The sequence below is a fragment of the Abramis brama genome (assembly GCF_963993115.1).
Source record: "Abramis brama genome assembly, chromosome: 1".
NCBI classification, from domain to species: Eukaryota; Metazoa; Chordata; class Actinopteri; order Cypriniformes; family Leuciscidae; genus Abramis; species Abramis brama.
Genome location: NC_139963.1, coordinates 76,359,087 through 76,376,536, shown reverse-complemented (window position 1 = coordinate 76,376,536; position 17,450 = coordinate 76,359,087).

Here is a 17,450-nt window from a genome sequence, read left to right as displayed (position 1 = left end):
ATTAAGGATTATTCGAGAATTGTGAAACCACTCAATGATCTTACATCTGGATATCCACCGTTAAGGAAAAGTGGAAAAAAGAGTGACAAAAAAGGTCAGTACTACAATCCTAAAGAGCCCTTTGGGAGTCGTTGGACGCCCCTATGTGAGGAAGCTTTTCAGTCCATTATCGGAAAGCTAACTAGTGCACCTGTCCTGGGTTATGCTGATCCCAAACTCCCCTACTTCCTCCATACAGACGCCAGCACCAAAGGGTTGGGAGCTGCCCTGTATCAAGAACAAGGTGGGCAGATGCGTGCAATTGCATTTGCGAGCAGAGGGCTATCACACAGTGAGTCAAGGTATCCCGCTCACAAACTTGAATTCCTTGCTCTCAAATGGGCAGTAACGGAAAAGTTTAGCGATTACCTTTATGGCAGTCAATTCACTGTCATTACAGATAGTAACCCTCTCACGCATGTTCTTACCACTGCAAGATTGGATGCTACCAGTTATCGGTGGCTTGCAGCTCTTTCCACTTTTTCATTCAAGTTGCAGTACAGAGCAGGCAAACTGAACATTGATGCAGATAGCCTTTCAAGGCGAGCTCAAGAGCCTTTTCCAGAAAATCCCTTGTCCCAAAAGGAGCACGAAAGGATCCAACAGTTCATACAGCATCAGCTTACAAACACTGAATATTCTGTCAGTACCCCAGATGATGTAGTCCAGGCTATCTATGAGAAGCACTTGGTTAGGCAGTCAGCTGATGTTGGCCCAGGCATTGCTCTCGTAAGCTCCCTTGCGATATGTCCCGATGCTGTTCCCGACTGTTATGAACAAGAGGGTAGATCCGATTGTTTACCTGTTATACCTCACCTTTCAAAAGACCTCTATGACAAACAAAGAGCCGATCCAGTTCTTCGAGAGGTGATTTTGCATTTGGAGTTGGGAGAAAAACCTTCACCAACAGTAAGGAAGGAACTTCCTGGTCTTCCCTATTTCTTAAAAGAGTGGGACCGCTTTGAGTTAAAGGACGGAGTACTCTACAGGAGACGGAAAGACAAGGATTCTACCACTTACCAGTTAGTACTCCCTGAAGAACTAAGATCCTCTGTGATGAGCAGTTTACATGACCACATGGGTCACATGGGGATGGAGAGAACTTTGGATCTGGTCAGGTCCCGGTTCTACTGGCCGAAAATGGCTTCTGAAGTGGAACAGAAGGTCAGGACTTGTGGTCGGTGTGTGCGAAGGAAGTCCTTACCTCAAAAAGCTGCACCCTTGGTCAACATCCAGGCCACCAGACCATTACAATTAGTTTGTATGGATTTCCTTTCATTAGAACCAGACAGAAGCAATACAAGAGACATCTTAGTGATCACAGATTTTTTCACTAAGTACGCGGTGGCAGTCCCTACCCCAAATCAAAAGGCGAGGACGGTAGCAAAGTGTCTTTGGGAAAATTTAATTGTGCACTACGGGTTTCCCGAACGCCTTCATAGTGATCAGGGCCCAGATTTTGAGTCGCGCACAATCAAAGAACTTTGTGAGATATCAGGAATTAAGAAAATTAGAACAACGCCTTACCATCCTAGGGGAAATCCTGTGGAACGTTTCAACAGGACCCTGCTGAATATGCTTGGCACATTAGAAGAGAAGGACAAAACCCATTGGAAAGATTTCGTCAAGCCATTAGTTCATGCATATAACTGCACGAAGCACGAAGTTACAGGGTTTACCCCCTATGAATTGATGTTCGGGCGTCAGCCTCGGTTGCCTGTTGACCTTGCCTTTGGGTTGCCATACCAAGACAGTCCACAAAAATCCCATTCCGAATATGTCAAGCATCTAAGGTCTCATCTAGAAGAAAGCTATTCGCTTGCCTCCCGTAGAGCATTAAAGAGTGCAGAGCGGAACAAAACCAGGTTTGACAAACATGTGACAAATTCCTCCTTGGAAGTCAACGATCGAGTGTTGGTGAGAAATGTTCGGCTGCGTGGTAAGCACAAATTAGCAGACAAGTGGGAGTCTGAGGTGTATGTAGTAGTAAAGCGAGCAGCTGACTTGCCAGTCTACACAGTCCGTCCTGAGAACAAGGATGGTCCTCTTCGGGTGCTTCACAGAGACCTTCTGCTCCCTTGTGGATTTTTGCCAGTATCAGAAATCTCAAGCCCTACCTTGACCAAACCTACTTCTAAACCCAGAACGCGTCAGAATCCTGGTATTCCACCACCTGATGATGATGACTCATTCGCAGATTCGGAGGATGAAGGTTTTAATGGAATGTATAATGCATTTCCAGTTGTGGAAACAGTAAGGTTCTCTACAATCAATGATAACTGTAGATGCTCCAGACAAATACTTACCTGTTGATACTCCAGTTGACGACTCACCTGTTGATACTCCAGTTGACGACTCACCTGTTGATGCTCTAGACAAATACTTACCTGTTGATACTCCAGTTGACGACTCACCTGTTGATGTTCTAGGAGTCCCTGAAGCAAGTAATATACCTGATAAAGACCCAACTGAAACAGAAAAAGACCTACCTGTTCGAAGTGAAGATGAAGTTGAAGTGACAAACGTTGCTGGAATCTCAGATGTTCCTGTTGAAGGGAGAGAACAACAGTCAGAAACTGAGGGGCATAATTCAGATATTCCACTCAGACGCTCTAATAGGCAGAGAGGGGAACCTGAGAGACTTAAATACTTTCAGCTTGGAAATCCCCTGTCTTATGTTGTTCAATCATTGTTTCAGGGGTTAAACACTGCCCTTGTTAGCTCTCTCAATGGTGTTGACAATCCAGGTTCCCTTTCCGTTTTACCTGACATTTCACCTAATGTAGTAACTAATCAGCCACTCAGAGCATGCAAAGGGACTTGCATGATTTCAGGGGGGGAAAGTGTAACCCTGGTTAAATAAGATTTACAAATATTGTTTATTTGTATGCTGCTTGAATATGATATGATTATTCATATATGTGAAACTACATAAAAATACATCTATATAAATATATGTATATTTGATTGGAGTTCAGAAGTGAGTAACAACAAATCAGAGCGCTGGGTTGTTAGCCCCGCCTCCTTGCTTACTGATCGCGTCGCGCAGATCACGTTAGAAAGCAGATGCAGAGTGACGGAGAAATGTGATCTGACGCGAGAGTGCAAAAAATAGAAACATTTGTTCTTTAAACTGTTCAAAGTTCACAAAAATAAATCAGAGGGTAACCACGAGATACTGGAGGATCCAGTGTGATTGTGCCGATCGGGCGTTTCAGAGGTTACATTTTGACTCGGTGAGTTTACCAAATGTTATAATTAGCCTTAAAAAAACGAATGACAACACATTGGATGTGATAATGGTTTATTTGTTTTATGCATATGATACAAAATTGGGTTATATTGTCATGTTATATGGGTTGGATTGTTTATTTGCAGTGTGGTTGTGTCAGACCGCATGGTGTATTAAGTGTTCACCACTGACGCCATTTTGAGTGCGCGTGCCTGTGGAAAAAAAAAAGAAAGACGTGAATGAACAGGTAATTGAATATAATGTCATTTACTATGATGATGGTATTCATGTATGTATTGTATTTGTTTTCTGTGTTATATTTAAATGTAACTCGTTATTAAGATACAATATTGAATGCATATTCTGGCCTGTGATCAGGCCAGGTTTTTTTTTCTGTGTGAATGTTTTTTGTTCGAGATGGATTTCATTAATTGATGGCGAGCCTCCCACTTCGATTGAAAGGATCACGAACTTAGAGGAATGGACCGTTTCAGTTCTATTATGTCTTCCTGAGATAAGTAAGAGAACCCATTTACAGAGACTGATATATTTTTTTTTTGTTGGGACTGAAACATCTCAAGAACCCAATTACATCTCAAGAACCCAATTGAGAGTAAAAGACTGATCCATAGTCAAATTGTTGTTTCATTTGAATTTGAAGTACTGAATTCAGTGAGTTAAATGTAAAACCACTGTTGATTGTTTCTCCAATTTGTGTTCCATTGAATACATTGATTTGGATTGTGATTACTGATATGAAAATGTATTCAGAGGGTGCACCCAGGGTATAGTTACTTGTCTTGTTTGTTTGTTTTATATTGTACTTTGTTTATGTGATTGAGAAAAAAATAACACTAAAGAAAATCACTGAACTTAAAGTAAAGTGTTATTGGTTCAACTTACCTTCTGTCTCTGCCTGTTACTCAGTATCACCACTACCTCCTTTTACGTACCGTGCAGTCTTCTGATTTTATTTTTCTGGTCCGATAGTGAGTTAATACCTGCTACAACAGTTATAGGCATCTACAGATTTATATGCCCTCAGTTTCTCTTTACGCTCAGTTTCTCTATCGGGTCGGTGTAGAAGTCAGGCCACTCAACCAGAGGTAGTGTTAACGTTAATCCTGTCAGATCGTCCATCCATTGACTGAGCGTGTACGGGTCAGCCAATCTGGGATGTCTGTTAAAATTAACTTTTGCAAATAACAATTGCGGTCCTGGACAGGGAGTGACCTTGCACATTAAGATAAAATCGGATTTTCTCCAGTCATTATTAATAAACAAGCTAACAAAACTAGCAAACTAGCGTTAGTGAAGCGGCCAGAGGGATCGTTCTGCCTCCAGCTAAGCTCCGCCCACAAAAACGTCACCATGTTTACCAACTGAAAAGTGTCTATAAAATGAACTAATCTCTATTTTTAAATTAAATTATTATAAATACAATATATAATCAATGAATAATAATAAATATGTTACTAAAATGTATTTAAAAAAATGAAAACATAGTTTTAACTAAATTAATATATATATATATAAAAACACCTTACATTTCTAGAGAGGTGAAGTAGTTGTTTATGCAATGATAAAAAACAATCCAAAAAGCAAATAGTTTAAGTTGTCATAAACAAAACAATCCCAGACCCTCCCAGTGATAAACCACAGTGTGAAATGGATGTTCCAGGGACAATGTCACAGTAAAGCTAGTCTGCGCTCCAGAGCATACTACATCCAGAGTTTTATAATGAACTCATTTAAAAGCATAACCTTAAAAGTTTAAATTAGATATTTTAATCTTTAAAGTTTTATTAAAATCTCATCTTCTATTTATCTTCTTAGAAGACTTTTGTATGATATAAATGATTTTGCTTAAATTTAACCTAAGGTATTATTTTTATTTTTACTAAACAGAGTCTGTTCAAAAACTTTAGATTAAAAAAAATAAAAAAAAGCAAAAACTATGCTTAGATCTTATTTATACAAAAATATTTCAAACAGTATTTCTGTCCATTCAACATGTAACATGTTTTGTTTTTAAGAAATCCGAGGACTCCACATTGCTCTTATTTAGACTAAGTTGTATCTTTTAGAAAAATACCACATTTTCAGAGACACGATGTGCCTCTGTGGTCCATGACGCAGCACAAGTAAAGTTTGTCTTGAGTGAATATTTCATTTTACTCGTCTTAATTCAAAGCATGATCTTACTTTTTCTACAGTAGCTATGATCTATTGCATGTGTAAGATGTATAAGATCATTTTTACTTTTCTTGTATCTCCCGAACTATCCTTAACCCTCTGGAGTCTAGGGTGTTTTTGGGGCCCTTGGGATGTTTTGACATGCCCTGACATTTGTGCTTTTTTCAGTTATTTATAAACATGATAATGGCAAAGGTGTAAATTCACTCTATATAGCACAAACAGGCCTACCATAATATGTAAGCATTGTGTATGTAGATGTTTGTATTTTTAAGAGAATAATGTTTATGTGTGGTTATTGAAAAAAATAAAAATGAAAGTTGCTGAAATAAGACCACAAAACTCATAATAAATATGTCAATAAGACTTTTGACTAATGGATGTTGTTGCTACGAGTTCTTGCTTCAAAATTATGTGAAAATAGTCTTGCTTTATCGTTCACATAAAACAATACATTGATTTAAATTGGGTAAGACCGGTTTTGCTTGGAAAGCCAATATGCGAGGGGGGCGTGAACGAGGAGTGGTTTACACCTTAGAATACAATGTCCCACCCACTCTGCATAATGAGCCATGCATTCAGGTGTGACACTGACTGAGCCACAATGCAAGGACAAAAGATATATTTAGAAGAAGACTTAGGTCACATTTACACATAGCCGGGTATTTAGAGAAACAAATATTTTCCCCCCTCCGTTTTCAAAAATAACATCGTGCACACAACATCGTTTTCAAAAAAGTTGTCGTTTACATCAACCCGCATAAATTCGCCTTCGAGCGCCATCATAACCTATGGGCAGCGGAGGGAGGGAGCGTAGGGAGAAGGATAAAGCCATGCAAGCCAATCAGAATCCTCAAAATCGACAACAACAAATAGCACGAGCGACTTCCAGTTCCTTTCAAAACAACAGACGTTGGGAGGCAATGTACCGGCGTCTTGGAAGGAAAAGCTGCTGTAAAAATGCTGATTTTCGTGTACTCCTTCGCCTCTGCTCCTCGATATAGTTCAGCAGTTGTGTTTTGCAAATGCAAACAGGCCAAAAGCGTTTGCACAAAAGTTTTTTTTTTTTCTTTTTTTTTCACAAAAGTAAAAATGAGTACCACCTTAACAGCATCCATGATCAAACAGTAGCCAAACTATAAACATATGGCGCTCACATGACATAAGCATTTTCTGGCGCATAATGTGACGTTTGAGAACCTAAAACCCCGTTTCTCCCAGTTGACACGGCAACACATAACCGGCGTTTTCAGAAATCTCCACTTTGGCCGGAGTTTTTAGAAATAATCGTTTTCAGGGATAAAAACGGCGTTTTCGTGTAAATGACAGGCCAAAACGTTCCCATCGTGTAAACGGGGCCTTATATTGACCATTTAAGATTTTGCTTACATCTATCTTGTAAATATCTTTTGCTATTTTATTAAAAAGGTAACAATTACAACAATAATTACAATTTCAACAATATTTCAAGTGTACTCTTTCTTTGTTAAAAAAATGATTATAGGCCTACATTTTATTATATATTCATTAGTTTGAATATAGCCAACATTTTTACTCATCTCAGTATAGCAATACAGTTTGCTAAAACATCATCATTCATTCACACAGAAACGCGAGTGTGCGAGCTGTGGTAAACAGCATCTCTACCGTTCATTCATTTACACAGAAACGCGAGTGTGTGAGCTGTGGTAAACAGCATCTCTACCGTTCATTCATTTACACAGAAACGCGAGTGTGCGAGCTGTGGTAAACAGCATCTCTACCGTTCATTCATTTACACAGAATGAACTCTACCGTTCAACGAGTGTGCGAGCTGTGGTAAACAGCATCTCTACCGTTCATTCATTCACACAGAAACGCGAGTGTGCGAGCTGTGGTAAACAGCATCTCTGCCGTTCATTCATTCACACACACAGAAACGCGAATCACTTGAGAAGGGAAAAAAACTTACTACAGTATTCCTTAGCTCAGTCGGATCCTTGCTCCTCGAAATACCCGCACTTCTGAGGGACATTTTCCATTATTATTATTCCTCACAGTGCTGCGAGACGGTGTAAACAAGTAGGCTACAATGATCTGAATAATCTTGTGTTTTCTTGAGCTGATATGGGGGGCGTTCACAGGCTTGCCTCAGCCATTTGCGTTTGAATAGCGCGCGCTCTCCGTGGGCGGAGTCACATTACAAGCAATTAGATGAGATGAGAACGACGGACATCTCGCTCTTTTCTTACAGATTACATGAACTGAGAATATTTGTTTTTTATATAAATTACTTCATTTAAAAGAAGAGAATTCAAGCTTCATGCCTGTGTGTCTGTATGCCTGTTTGACTAAGTATTCGCTGAGTTATTGTTCATTTTCGGACGCGTTTCAGAATGGACTTCACTGGCAGAGAGAAGGCAGAACTCGCTTCGTGTTTATTTTTCATTATTTGGCAAAAAGCACAACACTTTGTTTTTATTGTGAGTATACACAAAAATAATACACATTTAACAGAATCAATTGATGTATAAAACTCCTATGGAAAATCAAAGTCAACAGAGTATTTATGAGTTTCTTTTACACTGATAAAAAAAAAGTGAGCTGGTATCGCCGGCGATACCGCCGACCTCAGGGGGTTAATCAGTGTGGAAACACACAGGGTGAAACCCTTTGCTGAGAATATACTATCGGTTATCTACTCAAAATACATGTAGAAGTTTAAAATGTTAGCATTTGTTGATGCGACAGGCTGTCTGTCTGGTGGCCGCATGAATAGACTTTGGGGAGAGCTGATGATACTATAGCAGGAAGCATGACCTCTGACCTCCTCGATTTTAGAGGCTTTTTTTGTTAAAGACCCTAAAATCTAAAAACTTCTGCAATGGCGACAAATTCTTGGACAGATGAGTTACACCCATGTTTTTTAACGGCAAAGAGCCGATCAGTATAATCCTCAGAAAAGTTCTGGATGTGTTGCGTGTATGTAGTGACGAGTTCGGAGTCACCGAAATACTGACACAAATGTAATACTGATACAAATGTAAATATGTGTACATTTGTACCAGATCTCTGTGTGTCACAGGTGTCAAAAAATGCAAAAACTGACATTGGTGAAATAGTTGAAAGTCTGGCCAGCTTTACCCTAGAGCAAAACATGATAGCCTACCGCGATTTTCTATTGTGGTTAGACCATCTGTAAATATCGTTATTGTTTTACTTTATGTGTGTAATGCCGGTCTATCATTTTTTTTACTACCTCAATGTATGAATGTATACTCAAAAGTATAATGTTGAAATTATTAAGGTCAAAAGGTCAAACCCATCAATCATAATTAAATAAAAAGCCATCAATCATTTTGACACAAGCTGAATCTTAATACTACTAATAAAACAATCAGGGCGCGCTTTCATGGTCTCCGTGAACTGGAGCACGTCTCAAAAATAAACAGAAAAACATAATATATATCTATATAAAGCTTGATATGTCCAATTTTAAACTAAAAAAATATATAATCGAAAGCAAATATCATCTGATTATGTAATCCGTATGAAAGATGCATTTCTTTCTAAAGGTGCATCCACTTTACAGCGGAGATGTATGGAGATATGTTTGCAGCCGACACTGATTTAGAAAACACTAGTTTATTAATAAACAATTAAAATGCCTCATTATTTTTTAAGACACATTTAAATATGTTTTAAGACATATTATTTATCATTAGCCTGCTTTTGTGGCAAGATTTATGCAGAATAGGCTATATTCCTCCATGCACCCAGTCTTTAAGCAGAAATTAATATAAACGTGTGATTAGTCGACTAGAAAAATCTTTAGTCTATGGCAACTCTAATCAATACATTTACTATAGTTGACATTATTTAATTAGTAATAAGTATCTAGCTCTTTACATTACATTTGTTGAGTTTACAATTAGTTAATGAACTAATAAAATAAGAAAACAAAGATTAAATTAAGTGTTTCCATATGTGACCCCTCACCAAGGTCCTACTCGCCCTGCTCTGTGCGGGCCTCGAACCCGGGTCTCCAGCGTGGGAGTCAGGCACTCTAACAAGGAGGCTAAAGATCAGAGGAGTGAGGTTTACTTGCACAGCGACTACAACCTGCAAAAAATCGCTCAATGCCTTTGCTGCTTTTAATTCTATTTTACTGATTTACTGATCCAAATATTCATAATTAATTATTACAAGTTATGATTGATTATCAATATTTATTTTGAGATAATTTGCTACAGTTCCTTTTCCTGTGTTTCCATCTTGTTTGTTTCCATAGATACCCTGTTTAATCTCTGTGACAACTATCACCATCACCACCATCACTTGTCCTTGATCAAGTCACTTGTTATCTTGTGTGTTTAAGAGTCATTTCCAGGTTAAATTAGACATTGGAAATTCTAGTGAAACTTAAGGTGTGTGAAAACCCCGTACACGTCCATACACTCGAGATGCACAGAGATGATCAGATACAGGACATTTCTGATTACACACACTAGATGTGTTCAGAGATTTCCAGTATACCAGCAATTGCTGATGTTGTAATGTTTAAATCCTGGTAAGCATGAGGCCAAGAAAGTTCTCAATTATTATAGATTTATTAAAATCTTAAAGCAATCCAACAGTGCCAGATGTTACATAATGGTCAGCATGTACAACACACTTCAACTCTTACTCTACACCTTTTATAGGTGACAACATGTGGACTACAGCGCCATCTCCTGACTTTTACACAAAAACTACATTCCCCCATTACTTAAAGGATTAGTTCACATCAAAATGAATGGGCCACAACGGGTATATATATGGGCTACCATATTTGTCTGTTTGGGTTACCTTATTTTACAGTAAACCCCTAAATACAAACATTACATGTAATCCACTAAACTATACTGAAATGTCAAAGGTATTCAATGAACAGAAACCAGTAGTTCACTTTTAAAGTTACTTTATTAAGCAAGTACAAGTATCACAAAACAAGAAAAGAAAAAAGTTAAAGATATATATATATATATAACTTTTTAAAGATATAACTTTTTATATATATATATGTATGCATATCTGAAAAATTAACTATTTCACAAACAAAACAATAAAAGTGCAGCTTCTCACTCCTCCGTTGTCGCTCTCCCAACGGCCCTTTGAAAAGAGAAAATAAATCAATCAACCATTATGCCACTTTTTTAATTCCTTTTCACAGTTCAAACAGATGTGTCAGGTTAACCTTTTGGTGCCCCACATCAAGTTTATCTAGATAAGGGGTTTGCAAACCTGTCCTGGAACACCCCCTGCACTGCACATATGGAGGCACAAAATGTACATTTTGACCAACTTTTACCACTTTTGAAGTCATTTCTAGAAATTAGTGTTGTAGATCATTAAACCATTATGCTGCCTCATAAGTCTGTCTGAAATCAGAATGGTTACTGCTCAAATAAATAAATAAACTAAACTTATTAAGTTTTGTGAGGCACCTTAGTGTGTAAACGCTGCCTGCTAAGTCGTTGCCTGATAGGGCAGCGAGGCAATGGTTTTCAGATGCAGACTTTGTACGTTTCCCTCATCTAATATACCTGATTCATCACATTAGCTCATTTATAGAAACTGCGAGATCTGAAGTGGGTGTGCAGTACTGAGGGTTCCCAGGGGGAGTTAGAAAACCAAACATTTGCCCATCATTCATCCAACTCAAATATTGCTTATCACTTGACATGTAAGTTGTAGCAACTTTACAAAGTCTGCTCGCTCTAATGTTATGTTACAGAACATATTTCTCCTGTTTTACAACATTTGCACTGGCTCTTAGTTCAATTTTAAAAACTAAACAAGTTGGCTCCTTTATATCTTCTTCATATACACTCCCTCCACTACATCCTAAGATTGGCTTCTGCACTTACACTTGTTCTTCCACGCACTCGGACAACTTCCATGGGGTCACAAGCTTTTGGTTGTGCTGCTTCCGATGCCATCACTTCCTCTTCACTTCTTGCCCGCTGTCTGTACTATCCTGTATAATTGAAAGCAAGAAAACTGAATACAATATAAGTCATGTACAAGATTTTCAATTTACAGTTCAATTAGAGTCAGGTAGAAAACAAAGTATACAACACTATCCATTCTAAAACACATTTTATGTATTCAGATGTAAATTTACACAAGCAATTCTTCAGAGCCCCAACGTGGAATTGTAAACAAATGTAATATTACTCCCATGTGTCAGTTACGGTTACTATAATCATAAGGTCATGATTTCATCCTTAAAACAGATGAAGAAATCAACAAATTGTGGTGTTGAGCTGAGAGGGTTGTGGTCTGTTGCTCTTTGACATATCTTTCAATGCAGGTTTATATTGTTTCAACAATTTTTGCCTGACCCCTGGGGGCTCCGTATATTTCTGATAATATTTGTGGAGAAACATTACAATGTTTTAATTCAGAATCCTAACCATACATTATAGCCTACTAATTAAAAGTAATTTATTAAATCAAGTAAAATAAAAAATAACACAAAAGGCCAATGAATGACCAGAAGTGATAGTGCAATGTAGCAGCTAAAGAATAATCCTCCACCAAATTGCCAGTTATCAGCTGGATCCTTGGCGAATCTGAAGGGGGTAAGAAGAAATTATTCAATGAAAAGTCCTTAAAAAGCAGGATTTATTTTTTTTTTTTTACCATTCCTTTAAACAATCTTAAAATTGATTTAAATTGTAAAAACGTTTGCCATTATAACATTCACACAACATGAACTGAGTAATGTCATCTTTGAGACTGTTAGTTGTTACATGATTAAAAATGTAAACATAAACTTAAAGCATGGCAATCCCATCAGAAGTGTGTATCATAGCAAGGGAAGCACTTACAAAAAAGCCATTTGGTACCAAAATCAAACCATCAAATAATTTTACCTGCAGCCGCATTTATCCTATTATGACACGTCTGAAGGTCTTTCCCTTAATGGTTTCCAGTGATTAAAGAAAGGACTGATGAAGGTGACATGAATCCACTTTCAGTGCGCCACTTCAGCAGAAGAAACACAAAAGGACACAAAGTTACTCAGACTTTCTATCAGTAACGTTAAATGTCTTACTTTAAAGGTGAAAATCATACTTAATACTATTAATCCCAGTGTAGGTTTTTGAACAGTGGGTAAAATTAACTTACTGTAACAGTTAGTTGGTGAATTAGTGATGGGCATTCCGGCTCTTTTTCGTGAGCCGGCTCGTTTGACTCGGCTCACTGAAAAGAGCCGGCTCTTTTTGACTCACAAACGGCTCTTTAAAAAATGTATGTTTTAACTCGCTGAAAGTCCACCACACAACTGTGCAACGCTAATATCCACATTTTTAATTGTCCATAACAACCCAAAAACTTGTCTGCTTGCCTTGAACATCTAATTAATGGGCAAAGTTATGACTGACTATTTTTCTTACCTTCTTTTTTTATTTTTTTATGTGGATGTTATTGAGCTTGTAGAAGTTTAGCTCTTGCGTTCTTCTGAACATCTTGCGCGGCAATTGCCCGATGTCATTTCTGAGTCATATCAGACCATAATCTGTCTCTCTTTTAAATGCCTAGCCTATTCCACGAGTGGTAGGCTACGACTGGCTGTTTTAAAATATAACTAGCCTAATATCGAAACAAAATAACAATAACGCAGGCATTCTCATCTAAGACACGTTTAGGCCTCCTCCAATAGTACTGACAGCTGGGCTCATAGCTTGCAGGTTTGCTTAGTGGCAAACTTTTTTCATTTGATTGGTTCAACCGCCACCCGCCCGAATTTAATTAAATTATTAATATTATTTTTCGTCACGTCATCCGCGGTTTATCCTCATCTCTAGTGTGTGTGTGAGAGTTAGCTCGGCCCTCCCTCATGCAGTTTAATTGGTTGACATCGCGTGTATGATTGACAGGAACAGAATGTGAGGCTGATCAGACAGTCGAAACAAATGTGTGTGCGCCTTTAGGCCTATAAAATTATGTTTTTGTTGGTTTTTGAATTAGTCAGTTATTTTAAATACAATTAAAATCATTCATTATTTCATTATTAGCCTAAATAATGATTTAATTTCTATAGGCTATATTTTTAAAAATAGAGTCGGCTCTTCAGATATGCGAGCCGGCTCCCGTCGTTCACCTACAAGAGCCGGCTCTTAGATCCGGCTCATTCGCGAACGACCCATCACTATGGTGAATGGGTCTTTCTGTTGGGTGTTCTCCCCCGATAAAAATTATTCCATTGCTTGATCTAAAAAATAAAAAATGTAAACAAATATATTTTCAATATCGTTATCAGTGTTTGAAGAGGTTATGTAAACATACTTCTAACGAATAAATGACTGTTTTATCACTTTACTCATTCCCACGCCTTTTTACCTCTCATGCGTTTTTAAACCTGACAACATTAAACACACAAGTTACCAACAACAAAACACAGCAATGTCAGATGGTACTAACTTACATTGAAATACGTGCTTATATCGCTACGCAGCAGTACAAAAACACACACAGAGATAACTTATTTAACGTTATCTTATGAAGTTGCAGTAAGACCGTTACCCGTGTCCCTAAACGACAAAGCTTCCATCAGCGAAGCATCACAAGGTACAGAGTACACTGAACTCTGCGAATGAGAGGCAGGCGAGGCATTACAACAGAACAGCCAAACCGCTGAGTCCACTAGCTCAGGAAGAAGTAGAGCGGGTGAGATGTGATGGACAGTGTGAGAGACTACACCCAGGTCATACAAAGTGTTGACAGAACATGGAAAGATAATGAGCAGAAGACACCTGCTGAAAGTGCCTCAGAGAGACACAAGAATCAAGGAAAGTGACTCACATGACCTGGAAATCTCAAAGCAATGTGAACAATCAAAATGGCAAGGCAAGTTATCAGAGACTGATGAAGAGAAAGACGTTGAGACTCAGACAGAACGTCCAAAAAGACAAATTAAAAGACCACAAAGACTGATAGAAGAAATGTGAAGATGTGTTCAGATAACAGATAAAGTTTTTTGTGTAAAACCAGGGTAAGCAGAGATTATAAGGGAAGAATTTTGTTAAAGTTTCACATTTAAGTGGAGACAACTAAGCATTGTAAATGGTGGAATATAAAGAGTTATTTGTATTATTTTGAAGGAGGATCAAATGTTGTTTGTGTATGAAGTTAAAAAAAAAGAAGGGAAGATGTATTGATATGTGTTCCATGCTAACTGGGCCACTAGATGGCAGTATAAAGCGGCAGTAAGCCAAGTTCAACACTGTGTGTTACTGAACAGAATAAAAGCCTTCTGATAACAGTACTTGGTGAGTGAGCCTCGTCAATACAATTAGGATATTTTAATATCTCTATTAAGTTCACCACCATTCAGTTCAGTTTATAGGCTTAAAAAAAATTGTGAGGCTCTGTGCAAAAAGGGGCACCAGCGTTTGTATTGCCTAAGGAAATTATCTGTGTTTAATCTTGACCGAACGATAATGAAAATGTTTTATCATGCTTTTATTGAATCTGTGTTGTCTTTCTCCACTGTAGTATGGTATGGTCATATATCTTTAAAGGCAAAAAATCTGTTAGACCAGATAGTAAAATGGTCTGCCTAAGGAAATTATCTGTGTTTAATCTTGACCGAACGATAATGAAAATGTTTTATCATGCTTTTATTGAATCTGTGTTGTCTTTCTCCACTGTAGTATGGTATGGTCATATATCTTTAAAGGCAAAAAATCTGTTAGACCAGATAGTAAAATGGTCTGGCCGTTTGATAGGTGAGTCTAAACCAGGAGTGGCATCCCTGTATACCAAACAGTTACAAAGGATGGCCTTCTCAATCTTACATGATGACTCTCACCCCCTGCACAGTGAGTTTCAGTTATTGCCGTCTGCGAGGAGGTATAAAGTTCCAAGGTGTAGAACGAAAAGATATAAGAGCAGCTTCGTACCAAATGCGATTAATATGATTAACAAAATGTAGAGGTGGTTCTCAGAAATGTTGTAATAGGGTTTTATGATTTTTATCTTTATTTATTTTAATATGTTTTTTATTGATTTTTAAGTTGTTTGTTTTTAGGTTCTTCTTAAGGTTCTTTTACAAAGACCACATTTAATGTTTTGAGAGCACTGTCTTGAGAGTACTTTACTCAGTATGAGTATTTAATTATTTGTTCCAATGTATTGTGGAGTGTTCTATGTTGTGTGTTTTTGTATTGGATGCCATAGTCATTGCACTGTAAAACAAATTTACCTACGGGTACAATAAAAGTAACCTAACCTAACCTAGGCTGTCAGATGAGACCAAACATGGCATAGTTACACATTAGAGCACACTAGTAAATAAACAGCATGTAGTTGAAAGCATATGTCCTGTGAAGCAAATGGTACAGATGTGTGATTGAGGCGCAAACGACTCCGTCTCTCCCGACAGAACTATCCTGTGCCTGGAGTGTCCCAGCAGTCCTCGATCCGCATATTGATGAATCCCTGCACTAGATAGGCATTAGCATACTGTGATGATGAAGGCCATTGTGCCACGTTTAATTCACATGTATACCTTTAAAAGGCTTTTTGAAGTACTAGGGCAGTAAAGAGTCCTGCCCATATTTGCTCAGCCCTACACTTCCATCCTACTTAATGCAACTGTAATAGTAGGGATGTTCAGTTTAAGTGATTCTTTAGCCATTTTATCAGATTTTTCATTTCCTAGTATAGCCTATCAGCATGTGCTGGTACCCAAACACATTTAATTATTGTTCCAGCTTGCCTTAATCTATACATAATATTCAATATTTCTATATAGATATCATATCTAACTGTTTGATATGTGTGTAGGCTTATAAGTGATGCCATTGAATCTGAACAAATCACAACTTTATTTGGCATCACTTCTTCCACCCAACTAAGTGCCATCTGAATTGCCACCAATTCTGCAGTATACACTGAAGTCCCATCTGTTAATCTCCCATATTTTCCTATTTTAAACTCTGGAACATAAAATGCTGATCCAGTACGACCTATCTCTGGATTTCTCGATCCATCTGTGTATATTGGAAGAAATGCATAATAAACTGTTCTGATATATTCAATTGGATAGCTCTTAATGTCAATTTGTCCTTTTTTAAGAGTCATTTCCAGGTTAAATTAGACATTGGAAATTCTAGTGAAACTTAAGGTGTGTGAAAACCCCGTACACGTCCATACACTTGAGATGCACAGAGATGATCAGATACAGGACATTTCTGATTACACACACTAGATGTGTTCAGAGATTTCCAGTATACCAGCAATTGCTGATGTTGTAATGTTTAAATCCTGGTAAGCATGAGGCCAAGAAAGTTCTCAGTTCTTATAGATTTATTAAAATCCTAAAGCAATCAAACAGTGCCAGATGTTACATAATGGTCAGTATGTACAACACACAACTCGTACTCTACACCTTTTATAGGTGACAACATGTGGACTACAGCACCATCTCCTGACTAATACACAAACACTACATTCCCCCATTACTTAAAGAATAAGTTCACATCAAAATGAACATTTCCTGATAATTTACTCACCCCAATGCCATCCAAGATGTTCATGTCTTTCTTTCTTCAGTGGAAAAGAAATGAAGTTTTCTGAGGAAAACATTTCAGGATTTTTCTCCACACAATGGACTTCAACGGTCACCAAATTGTCCAAATCAATGCAGTTTCAAAGGGCTCTGAAGAGCTTCAAAGGGCTCTGCACGATCCCAGCTGAGGAATAGGGTCTTATCTAGCGAAACGATCACTCATTTTCTAAAACAAATAAAAATGTATATACTTTTTAACCACAATTGTTCGTCTTGTGCTGGTGTACGACGCGCCAGGCATTACGTAATCACGTTGAAAAGGTCACGCTGGACGTAGGCGGAAGTACCGCCCCATTGTTTACAAGCGTGGAGAATACTTAGCGGGCGTTACCCTCGGTTTGGGACGGGACTGGAGTATTTTGCACCGCACTCCCAAATTCC